The 12,645-nt window shown below is 40.8% G+C and overlaps 1 long non-coding RNA gene across 2 annotated transcripts in view; it reads right to left on the reverse strand.

The window, feature by feature from the left end:
* The window catches only part of LOC124506690 (uncharacterized), a 28,044-nt gene extending 16,063 nt beyond the window's left edge, over window positions 1-11,981 (reverse strand). The window contains exons 1-3 of one of the 2 annotated variants that reach the window (XR_006960866.1): window positions 11,882-11,981; window positions 11,549-11,625; window positions 8,672-8,813 (exon numbers count right to left, since the gene is read on the reverse strand). This is a non-coding gene — a long non-coding RNA (uncharacterized LOC124506690). Of the gene's footprint in view, window positions 1-8,671; window positions 8,814-11,548 lie in introns of both variants that reach the window. The other variant, XR_006960865.1, reaches the window with a different exon arrangement.
* Between the last annotated feature and the right edge of the window lie 664 nt (window positions 11,982-12,645).

The raw sequence follows: 12,645 nt of genomic DNA on the forward strand, positions 1-12,645 counted from the left end.
CTCTTTGCTGTTATTTTCTTCTGAAATCTTCATAAAACCTTCAAGCCTTAAAGCCTTACAAGCCTTCATAAAGCTTTGGACCATCTAATAGGCGATTATGGGGGATTAAGGGACCTGACTGTGCCCACCTGGGGGAAAATAGTCAAGAGGCATCCAGCTAGAGGGGATGAGATCTATGGAAGCAGTGGGTTCAGATGAGTTGGCAGAAAATACACTGACAGAGGACAGAGAGCAGCAACTAGATGGTTGAAGTGGCAAAAACTGTGACCAGTTTCTGTCCTATAAGCATCTTGCAGGGAATCCCAGAAATACCTACATAGGGAACCGTGACAAATTTGGTTACTAAGGGAGACCTATCACCTCACATCTATTAAAGAAGGGCCATTTCTACAATGAATGTTTAACTTTTTTGTAAACTCTGGTTTTCATGCTTAAGATGGAGGCATCCTTTTACCCATTAAACTAAATTTTTCACATAGGCTAGCTTGTGTCTAGGCCTCACCCAACTGACACAGTTTTCAAATAGTCCAGTACATCCTATCAAGGCAGGAAGATTCTTTATCCTAAACAAACAAAAATTAAAATCCAGCTTATCAAGGTAGTTACCCCAATCCTACTCTTAGCAGATTGAGGACTCTTGGTAGCAACCTTGGCTGGTGAGCAGGGAGAGGCCCCAGTGATGGACAGCTCTGGCATTTCCTCGTGGATACATATGGCCTGTGGAGAAGGACTTGGCTCTTCCAGATGTTGCTAAATAAAAATAATCACAGAATTGAGGTTCCTATGAGCCCACATTATCCTCTCCCTCTAATCCCCACAACCTAGTTCAGTAGGTCTAACCTCCGAGCCATCCATGCTGCCCTTCGACCAGCTCTTGAGTCCTTGTTTCAATACAAGCTTCCTTTGATAGTCCTTCGAAATCAATTTAAACCGGATATAAATTTGGATTTTTTTTAATGTTTATTTATTTGAGATGGGGGGGGGGGGAGGGACAGAGAGAGAGACACACACACACAGAATCCAAAGTTGGCTCCAGGCTCCAAGCTGTCAGCACAAAGCCCGACGCAAGGCTTGAACTCAAGAACCATGAGATTATGACCTGAGCCAAAGTCAGGCGCTCAACCAACTGAGTTACCCAGGTATTCCGTGAAAAACCATCTTTTGACTCAGGTGTCTCTAGTCCCATGAGTTCACTGATCCATTTAATACACATTTAGTGAGCATGTGTCTAGTGTATTCACAACTCTATACCACAGCTAATAGAGATAATGATACTATTAGCTCTCGTTTTAATAAAATTTTTATTTTTTAAATAATTTCCAAATGCATCACTCATCTAATCCTAAGTAGAAGAAATGCCTGTGCCTTGAAAGAAATGTGGACACCTGGGGAAACTATATATTCCATGTCAATGTAAAAATAGAGTAAATTTTATAATTTCCATTATGTTTTATAAAATAAGAAAATCAACATGAGGTCAGCTTAACCTCAGATTCTTAGAGGGGCCTAACTCAGAGTAGTTCTTTTTTTTTTTTTTTTTTTTAATCTTGGGATAAACCTGACTGAATTTTTTAAAAGTTTTTTTTTTTCATAGAATCATAGTATGGAAATTTTGGAAGATGAAAAATAAAACACCCCTGTTCTAACTGATATTATTAGCACACATAAGAAAAAAAAATAATGAAATGGAATATATACTGAAGTGTTTCCTTCCATTAATTTTTTAAGATATGCCATATATACATATATAAAACAATACATACAGTTTTAACTATATATACATATATATATATATATATATATATAACCATATATATATACAAAGCTATATCTATAGTTTTTTAATATTTTTAATGTTTATTTAATTTTTTTAATGTTTATTTTAGAGACAGAGAGACAGAGCACAAGTGGGGGAGGGGCAGAGAGAGCTGAAGACAGAATCTGAAGCAGGCTGCAGGCCCTGAGCTGTCAGCACAGAGCCCGATGCGGGGCTCGAACCCACAAACCATGACATCATGATCTGAGCTGAAGTCAGACACTCAACCGACTGAGCCACCCAGGTGCCCCTGTTTATTTTCGAGAGAGAGAAAGAGTGACAGCAGGGGAGGAGCAGAGAGAGAGGGAGACACAGAGTGAAGCCGGTTCCAGGCTCTGAGCTGTCAGCACAGAGCCTGACACAGGGCTCGAACTCACAAACTGGGAGATCATGACCTGAGCCGAAGTTAGATGCTTAACCAACTGAGTCACCCAGGCACCTTTATAGTTTTAACTAATGTTAGGGCATAAATATTTATATGCTGCTACAGAGTGTTTATAACCATCATTTTAATATTTTTATCCTGTTACAGTGGGTGGATATATGACAATGTATCATATAACCGCTGCTCTGTTACTAGACATACAAAGTTTTCTAACTTTTCAACTATTCTGAGCAAAGTAGTCTTCCCATATTATTGTTTCTTTAAGGTAGTTCTCTATAGGAAACTTATTTAATTTTTTTAATATGAAATTTATTGTCAAATTGGTTTCCATACAACACCCAGTGCTCATCCCAACAGGTGCCCTCCTCAGTGCCCATCACCCACTTTCCCCTCCCTTCCACCCCCCATCAATCCTCAGTTTATTATTAGTTTTTAAGAGTCTCTTATGGTTTGGCTCTCACCCTCTCTTTTTTTTTCCCTCCCCTCCCCCATGGTCTTCTGTTAAGTTTCTCAGGATCCACATAAGAGTGAAAACATATGGTATCTGTCTTTCTCTGTATGGCTTATTTCACTTAGCATCACACTCTCCAGTTCCATCCACGTTGCTACAAAAGGCCATATTTCATTCTTTCTCATTGCCAAGTAGTATTCCACTGTGTATATAAACCACAATTTCTTTATCCATTCATCAGTTGATGGACATTTAGACTCTTTCCACAATTTGGCTATTGTTGAGATTGCTGCTATAAACATTGGGGTACAGTGCCCCTATGCATCAGTACTCCTGTATCCCTTGGGTCAATTCCTAGCAGTGCTATTGCTGGGTCATAGGGTAGGTCTATTTTTAATTTTTTGAGGAACCTCCACACTGTTTTCCAGAGCGGCTGTACCAGTTTGCATTCCCAACAGTGCAAGAGGTTCTGGTTTCTCCACATCCTCTCCAGCATCTACAGTCTCCTGATTTGTTCATTTTAGCCACTCTGACTGGCGTGAGGTGGTATCTGAGTGTGGTTTTGATTTGTATTTCCCTGATGAGGAGCGACGTTGAGCATCTTTACATGTGCCTATTGGCCATCTGGATGTCTTCTTTAGAGACGTGTATATTCATGTCTTCTGCCCATTTCTTCGCTGGATTATTTGTTTTTTGGGTGTAGGAAGCTTATTTTAAATAATCTATCTTCTCTTAAGTTTGGGCTTTCTTGCTGAAACTATGGTATATTCTTGCCAATTAAGATGATTAAAATCTTAAAGACTTTTGTTGCAACTATTACTTAAATCTATATTCTCTCTTGAGTGACTGACACTTCTCTACAATTTTTTCTGACTGCTTTGTTCCTCTCAAGGTAAACAACATATTTTTCTGTCAATTTTTGTTATACAAATGCGGAACCATGAACATCACTGAGACACTCGAAAATAAAAGTTGTACTTTCTTTAAGAATTAAACATTAAAAAAAATGGACCAGTGGTGATACCAGTGTTTTCTCTGGGCTTGAATGAAAGAACAAAACATATTGGACCTGTGGAATCACTTCAGCCCTGTGAAGACAGATTTAGGAACACATTTTCTTGAGTAATATAGTGGATTTGCTTCAGCTTCTATTTGTTTCGTCTGCCCCCACCTCCCGGCCTCAAGCCTGTTTGCATGAAAACAAGAAATGTTTCTGATTTCCCATGTGCCTTACACCATTCTGCTATTCTTTTAATTAATCAGTCCTCTTGAAGTTACCTTGTCCATTCCTCCCACATTGTTCTAATTCTATCCACAGATCCTGTAGTTGAGCTCTTCACAGTGCTTGCTAGCATCCCATTGGTGGTAGATTTTACAAGAGAAAGCAAATCGAGGCTTCTGTCACATTTATGTTATCTCTTCACCCAGCATGTGGCTTGAACTCACAACCCCAAGACCAAGAGTCCAATGCTCCATGGACAGAGCCAACCAGGCACTCCTACCTACTTCCGTTACAGGTAAAGTTTCATTTTATGCTTCCTGTGGGTTCTCTGCAGTAACTCCTAGACACTTTCTTCTTGCAGGGAATTTTGGAGCAGATCATTTGAAAAGTGGTAGCATGTGCAATTATGGCAGAAACAAAAGCTACAGGACCAAATCCCTCTAGCCAAAAAGAAGAAAAGGTCCACAGGATGTATACATTTTAAAATGCCTCAGTATACATTGAGGAGGGCACTTGTTGGGATGAGCACTGCGTGTTGTATGTAAGCGATGAACCACGGGAATCTACCCCCAAACCAAGAGCACACTCGACACGCTGTATGTTAGCCAACTTGACAATAAATTATATTTTGAAAAAAAATTAATAAAAAAATGCCTCAGTATAAATTTCAGCATGTCAAATATAACCAGGAGTACTTCCTAAGACTGGTTAGCTATTTAAGCTCTATATACAAAGAATGTTGGAAAAATTACAAACAAATATGTTAAGGTCTTTTGTGTTCGATGTTGTTACAAAAGAAATACATGTTCACACACAAAAAATTCAAAATTCACAGAAAAGCACAAAGAAAAAAAATAAAATCCACCAGTAATAATTTAATCCTTTTTGTCAAGAGAACCACGCTGTTCAAATGATAGGTATTTAAATAAAACTGGAATCATGCTCCACATCATGATCTCCAATCATGCTTTTTTCAATTAACAGTATCCTGGGAATAATTTTCTGTGTTATTGTGTTCTAAAACATGACTTTGGTCTTATTCTATATATGAATATACCACAGGTTAGCTAATTCCTGTTTTTTAGCAGTTGTGGGGTTTTTTTTCTATTATAAGTAACTGTAATTGTGACTTTACATAATTTTTTGCACATTTGTTATTATTTCCTCAGGAGACATTTTTGGAAAAACTCCTATTTTCACTAACCAGTATATAAAAATAATTTTAGGGCCACCCAGGTGGCTCAGTTGGTTGGGCGTCCAACTTCAGCTCAGGTCATGATCTCCCGGTTCATGAGTTCAAGCCCTGCGTCCAGCTCTGTGCTGACAGTTCAGAGCCTGGAGACTGCTTTGGATTCTGTGTCTCCCTCTCTCTCTGCCCTGTCCCTGCTCATACTCTGTCTCAAAATTAAATAAAACATTTAAAAATTTTTTTTTTAATAGTTTTAGGGATTTTTAAATCTCTAATGTAAATGTTAGGAAATATTGCTGAGTTGCCCATAGAGAACTTTTCCTTCTTTAATTTAAAAAAAAAATTTTTTTAACATTTATTTATTTTTGAGACAGAGAACGAACGGGGGGAGGGTCAGAGAGAGAGGGAGACACAGAATCAGAAGCAGGCTCCAGGCTCTGAGCTGTCAGCACAGAGCCCGACGCAGGGCTTGAACTCGTGAGCCACCAGATCATGACCTGAGCCGAAGTCGGACACTTAACTGACTGAGCCACCCAGGCGCCCCGGACTTTTCCTTCTTTTAATCTGTGAAAATGCACTACATATATTCCTTCCTACACTTAAATTTTTTTAAATTCAAGTGTGATATTGTTTACCAATTTCTAAAATGATCTAAGTGTGCCTATGTATCCATCCTTCAGTCCCTTTACACATTTAATCTTCTTATTTCTGTAAAAGTTTTTACTAGAAAGATAGCATTTCATCCCAACATGCTAACACGTGGAAGATGGCCACAGTTCATGTCAATCTTAATCCTTAACCCCTTCACTCAAAGCTCTCCCAGAAAGGCACTCTTAGATTACAATGGAAAATTACTACTTCTGATTGAAAAAAATAATCATAAAGACTTTTAGACTCTATGGTGGTCAGCTAATAGTTTAGCTGCCCAGCATCCTGTCCTCTCTTGGTCTATTTAATATTTTTGGTGGGGGGCAGGGCTAACAACACCTCCCTCATTTCATCTGATGATAGTGCAGCTGCCAGTCAGCATCCTGTTCCTGTCACAGTGATTCATTTGTCCCTTCAGCAATTATTAAGCACCTACTTTGTGCCATGTAGTATTCTAGATCTTAAAATTCAGCAGTGAGCAAAAGTAAAAATGTTCCTGCTTTCTTAGAGCTTAGATCTGTACCAGGGAGAAGCTTAGCATGTCTGACTCCATATTGTTTCTCTCTCCCGGGTGCTGTGACCTACAGCTTAGAAACTTCTGATGGGCCCTCCACATAGGCATGTTAATCACTGAAGGAATTTTGCTTACAGCTAAGATTTGTGAAAACTGCTTCCCCCCCCCCACACCCCGAAACCTACCTCTCTTGGGGAAATAAGGAAGTACATGCAGAAATGACTATGCTATGTCTAAGATTTACAAGAACAACATGACCAGATGTCTGTACACAAAGATCAATTGACCAAGGACAAAGAAGTTACGTGACTTTCCTCAGAAGTCTACAGATATTAATCACCCATTGACTCAACTCTCTCCCGCTTCCCCCTTTTGCTGACATAAAAGAAGGTTAAATTTCATTGTTAGAGGACATGGTTGTTTGGGACAGTAGTCTGCCATTTCCTTGGTATGCTGGCTTTCCACATAAAGTTGCTTTCCTTGCCCCAACATCTTGCCTCTTGACTTACTGGTCTGTCATATGGCGAGCAGAGGAGCTTGGACTGGTTATAGACCGTAGTTGGAAGAGTTGGCCAAGTTAGACCAAATGGAGTTACTTTCCAGAATTTTATATGCAGACAGTGAGAAAAATGTTCTTTCCAACTGAGAGCTATAAAGGTACTATTTACTTACTGACTTACTCACTTATTTTAAGCTCTACACCCAACATGGGGCTTGAACTCACAACCTCAGGATCAAGAGTCACATGTTTGACTGACTGAGCCAGCCAGGTACCCCTAAAGATACAATTTTAGAGCTCGCAGCAGCTATGTCCTCTCCGCCATGTGAGGGCACCAGAAGAATGAAGCCAAGAAGTACCGTAGAAGCAGAGAACAAACTGCTGGAGAGCCAGGGTCCTTGAGCTGTTTTGCATCCCCAGACCCAAGCCTGTACTTCTCGGTTACAAGACACAGTTTGGTGCCCCCTGCCTTTTTGTCCTTAATCTATTTATCTAACACAGACTCTGGTCACACATCTCAGAACGTGGGATCTGGGAGTGCTAAGAAGCCGGCAGCAGGAGAGGAGACGCTAAGCTTATGTTTACGTTTTTCTTCTTTCTTTGCTCTAGCAGTACTTCACTTCAGTATTTTACCTCCCCACACATTTCATTCATCCAACAAACATTTATTCAGCAATTGCTGTGCATCAGATAGTCTTCAAGGTGCTAAGGACACAGCACATAAACAAAACACATAAAAATCCCTATCCTTAGCTCAATTTCTAGCTAAACAAAGCGAACTAACAAAGAGAGTGGTGATACAAAAAAACAAGCAGGAAATGAGACTAGGATGTTGAGAAAGGGGAGATAAGGGATTGTTAGGTTATGAAGAAGAGCCTGGGAAGGCCTTATTTTTAAGGAGTAGAGGGTTAAGCAGAGACTGAAGCTGAAGTGGGAATAAACCTTGGGAAAGTTGAGGGACTGTGATTAGTAAATAGGAACAGTCCAGAAACACTGTGACACTGCACAGATAAGTCAGCTCTTAGTGTCCAGTCCCTGGAAAGATTTAATTTTAAATAAGAAGGAAAGTGAGGGAAAAGGAAAAAGGTGTTAAAGGCTATCACAGACTTAGTTTACCCTGTTCTTTTAATACAGAGATAAAATGTTATAAGAGTGGAATGTCAAAAATTATCTTTTTAGCATACTTAATAAGGGATTCCCATCTAAGTCTCCATTGGTTTCCAATCCACCTTCCCCACCAGTGTCCTTGCCTGAAGAATCACTGAGGGATCAGAGAGAGTCCAGATTCCATTGGATTGAAATCTAAAGTGAGGTGGCCTCCACTGAGATGCCAGGAGACACTAATGCCACAAAATCAGGAAACATCCACAACTTCAGGGACAGATAGACACTGTTAGCATATATATACATATAATATACATATACATATACATATACATATAATATGCATACAATATACATATAGCATACACCTAGTATACATATATATACATACATCTACTACACACACACACACACACACACACACTCATTATCACTAAGACCCAGGCTAAACTGAAATGAAGCTCCTTCTCTGTCAAGGAGAAATGATTCCACTATTACTAAAACCCTAACCTCCTCTCTTCAAAAGAAGTAAGCCATGACTGTGCCCAGGAATGCGGCCCTTCAAAATCAAAGGCCCTCCCCTTCTCATAGATATCTCTACATCTCCTGTTGTGAAACAAACAGGAGATCAAATGAAAGTGCTCAGAAAGCTGTTAGATCACCTGGCTTTAAAACCCTAGAGAATCTTACAATCAGCCTGTCTGGTGATGTGTCAGTGTCTTAGGGGCCTATGGACCCCATGGAGGCAAGCCTGGGAGGCTGGTTAATCAGAGAATCATAAATGCCTTGAAATGTAACCCATTTCCTTTCTTCCTATCCAGAGCCCCCTGGATTCATACATACCCAGTATACTCTTATTGTAGCCTCTCATGTTTGGCCTTCATTTCCTCACTTGAAAATTATAAAGGTTATTTCAGATTTTCGTTACGGTCCTCTCCAGGTAAATTCATCCAGCCTTTAGTGTTATCGAACCAAATGATCACCCCTGCAAGGAAAAACCACACCACTAAGACTCACTAAGACACGTGCTCAGTGTTGATCCCAAGGGGACAAGATGAGTAGTATCAAATCCTGCCCCTAAGGGGCTCCCTCTAGTCTATAAATAGTGCTTTCAAGAACGTTTTCTACTTAATTTGAAAGTTTTATATAGTTAGAAGAAAACAGTCCAGTCTCCTTAAAACAAAACAAAACAAAACCTTTGGTTAGAAGAAAGAGGAACCGTGGAACCATTTTTTTCACAGTGTTGGGAAATTCTGTAGAAGGTTATAAAACCTGTGCCAAGGATTAAGAGGCCACTCCCTTCTGTTATGCACTTTGTGGACAAAATGCCAGGAAATCGAGGGACAAGCTACAAATAGCCCAAACCACACAGGCTTGGAAAGTGGCCAACAACTGTTCCCCATACTGTGACTAACTGGGACTGGCTCTGAGTGAAAGTCCAAGAGCCATGCATGACAGCGGGGCCCTGTGGTAGACGGAGAATTGATGAGCCCTGAGTGCACATTGTCCCCAGACATTTGTCTGTTATTCCTCTTATATCCACTGATGGCAGTTACGGTTTCTAAGTAGAGGGTAAATTTCAAGAGCCTAATTCTGTTCTTTTTAAAAATAAATAACATTTTTAAAGAAGTTTTTATTTATTTATGCATTTTAAGAAAGACAGAGACAGTGAGACAGAGAATCCCAAGTAGGCTCCACACTGTCAGCACAAAGCCCAACACAGGGCTTGACCGTGAGATCATCAACTAAGCCGAAAACAAGAGTTGGACGCCTAACTAACTGAGCCACCCAGGCCCCAGAAATAAGTAACATTTTATATAAGAAGCATATATAAGGCAGCAGATTACTTCCCTGCCCCTCTCAAATATTTAGCTTTCATACAAGCCTAACTGGCAGACCTAGGTTACCCAACAGACACAAATCCCCTGAGAAAGGAACTATCTTCACTCCAATGAGCTTAGCCTTTCATCTCTGTCCTGCATCTGAATGCCCCAGGGGATGGCATAAGATGGAGACTCCCAAGTCCACAGAGACCTAGTAACTCTAGGGCTCTAGAAGGCAGGGCCCAGGAATCTACACCACAGCCATTATGCCAGGCCATCCTACACACGTAGAACTGAGAATAACCTCTTTAACCGGCAGCAGAATCACAGCATAGGAAGCATCAGAACTGAAGGCCAAGACCCCTGGGTTCCAGCCCACTGTGTGGTCTTAGAGAAACAACTTTTTTTTTTTCTCTTTTTTTTTTCCTTTTGAAAGAAAGAGAGAGAGAGAGCAGGGAAGGGGCAGAGAGAGAGGGAGAGAATCCCAAGCAGGCTCCATTCCATCAGCGCAGAGCCCGATGTGGGACTCAAACCCATGGAACTGTGAGATCATTACCTGAGCTGAAATCAACAGTCAGACGCTTACCTGACTGAGCCACCCAGGTGCCCCTTAGGGAAATAACTTTCTAAAAGGAGCCTCTGCATCAGTTTTCTTTTCTTTTTTGTTTTTAATTTTTTTAATGTTTATTTATTTTTGAGAGAGAGAGAGACAGAGCACAAGTGGGGGAGGGGCAGAGAGAGGGAGACACAGAATCCAAAGCAGGCTCCAGGCTCTGAGCTGTCCGCACGAAGCCCGATGTGGGGCTTGAACTCACAAGCTGTGAGTTCGTGACCTGAGCCAAAGTCGGACGCTCAACCAACTGAGCCACCCAGGCGCCCCTGGTTCAGTTTTCTAAAGAATGGATTTAAACATCGTTATGACCACTTATACTTTCGTTGTATTTGACATTGGAAGCCAAAATCTTAATGGGACAAGGACTATCACCGGGAAATATTGTATTTGCAGCACAGTTGCAGGCATGTAGAGAAGGAGGAGGAGAGGGAAGCTGCTTGTCCCTGAATCCTATCACATGGGCAGCCGCTCTGCACAAGCAGGCAGGAGCTGAGCCAGCTGTCAGGCCGGCACTGCCGCATCATCCTTGACTGCCCAAACCTTCTGGAATCAGTTCAGCACCTGGGTGTGCAGTAGGGTTATCCCTGACAGAGGATTAAAGTAACTTCTCTGGGATACCATGGTACCTTCAGACAACTGCATGTGGTTTCGTTTGGCTACACAAAGGGTACTTGAGTGAAAAACATGGCTATAGAGGAGGGAAGAGCCAACATCTAGAAAGTCTTCTGAGCTAAACTAGTTAAAATTATAAGACAACAGTGGAAGAGTCAAAATAAGGAGCATCATGATTAGAATTGTCTTTTATAACAATCCCACTCAGATAGCACCATGAAGAGTGAGTGTGGGTGGGGACCAAAATGGAGGCAGAGAGACCAGTAAGAAAGTTGATGGACTGATGTATTTGAGAAGTGCACAAGCCTGGACGAGGCAACGGTAGTGGAATCACAGAGAGAGGAAGGGAGACACATGATGAAATGGTGGGCCATACAGGGCTTCTGACAGGTTGGATATGGCAGTAGAAAAAGAAAAGCCCCCAAATACAACAATAAAATTCAGTGAAACTAGAAACTTTAGGTCCAAACATGCTAAATCAACAGTCTGACGAATCTCAGAATGCTGTCTTCTATTGCCATTCTGAATCTCTCTACTGGACAATTTCTAAATTAATATTTCAGGAAGCTGGTCTACACTTGGACAGGAGCCTGCATGTCAAAACTGGGAGAGGGCTCAGAAAAGTAGCTTACAGTCTTCATACAAGTGAAAGAAAAGCTGTCAAACACTCACATCACTCTGCTGAGGTTTCTTCAAGAAATGCTCTTTGTCACTTCATGGCGCTCTGGTATATTGACCACCTCCATCCACTGTCAATCAAAAATGGGATCAAAAAAAGGAGACATGAAACATGAGGAATTTTCCAGCAAACTCTGTACCTTGAGAAGCAAGGAAACAAGATTAACTTGATTAATAACAGGAAAAGACAAAGATAAAACTCTCAAAGCATCACACTTCTCACTTTTCCAATTCCTCCCTTCATTGTACTCACCAAATGCTTTCTGATAAAAGTTTTTTTATGTGGTTGATTTTATTTTGTTTTATTCCAAAATAATTGATGCTTACGATATTGGTTAAGCACACAGAGGTCATCACAGAAGAGTCCTCAGGAAATTCATAACATGAGAGTGTTAGGAATCATGTCCCAGAACATGTCAAGGGCATGTGGACAGGATCCATCCTCTGTTTTGTTTGGACTCTTCTCCCACAGCAACAAGAGTCCTGCCAAATGACCAGATTGGAATGGGGACAGGTCACTCTGCGGAGAATCAAGACATTTGAAATTCAGTCTCAGCTGTGCCGTGCAATCTCTCTAAGCCTTGGCTTCCTCATTTGTGACAGGAGGAATTTATAATCATGGCCTCGTCAACCTCAAGGGGCTCGTGGGAGAATCTGAATAAGGTAAATAAAAACCTCTCTCTAAATTATAAAACACTACAGCAACATCAGCTTGTTGAATTATTATTCCTCTTATTATTGTCATCAGATGAGGTATTGGGCTAACTCAACTGGTGGAGTGTAGGTAGTATGGACCAAATCTATCTTTATTCCTGAAGTCAATCCCCAAACCCTAACCACCCTCTTCAGGTGAATTATTGTTGTGTGTCATTTTCACATAAGGTTATTTGTGGACACCAACGAGAGCTTAGAACAATAACAAATTGTTTCTAGTGCTCATTGTGCCTTGTTGACCTCAGAGAGACATTACAGAACATGTTTCAATTTGATTTCAACTTGTAGAACAATGGAACAATAAATGCAATGGCCCCTCTACTGTAAACTTGGCACATCTCCTTATTTAGAAACTGTCTGAAGAAAATTCGAGGAAG

Source organism: Lynx rufus, unplaced genomic scaffold, assembly GCF_022079265.1.
Source record: "Lynx rufus isolate CCGP_SWC_20201006 ecotype Redwood Valley unplaced genomic scaffold, mLynRuf1.p SCAF_11, whole genome shotgun sequence".
In the NCBI taxonomy this organism is placed as follows: domain Eukaryota; kingdom Metazoa; phylum Chordata; class Mammalia; order Carnivora; family Felidae; genus Lynx; species Lynx rufus.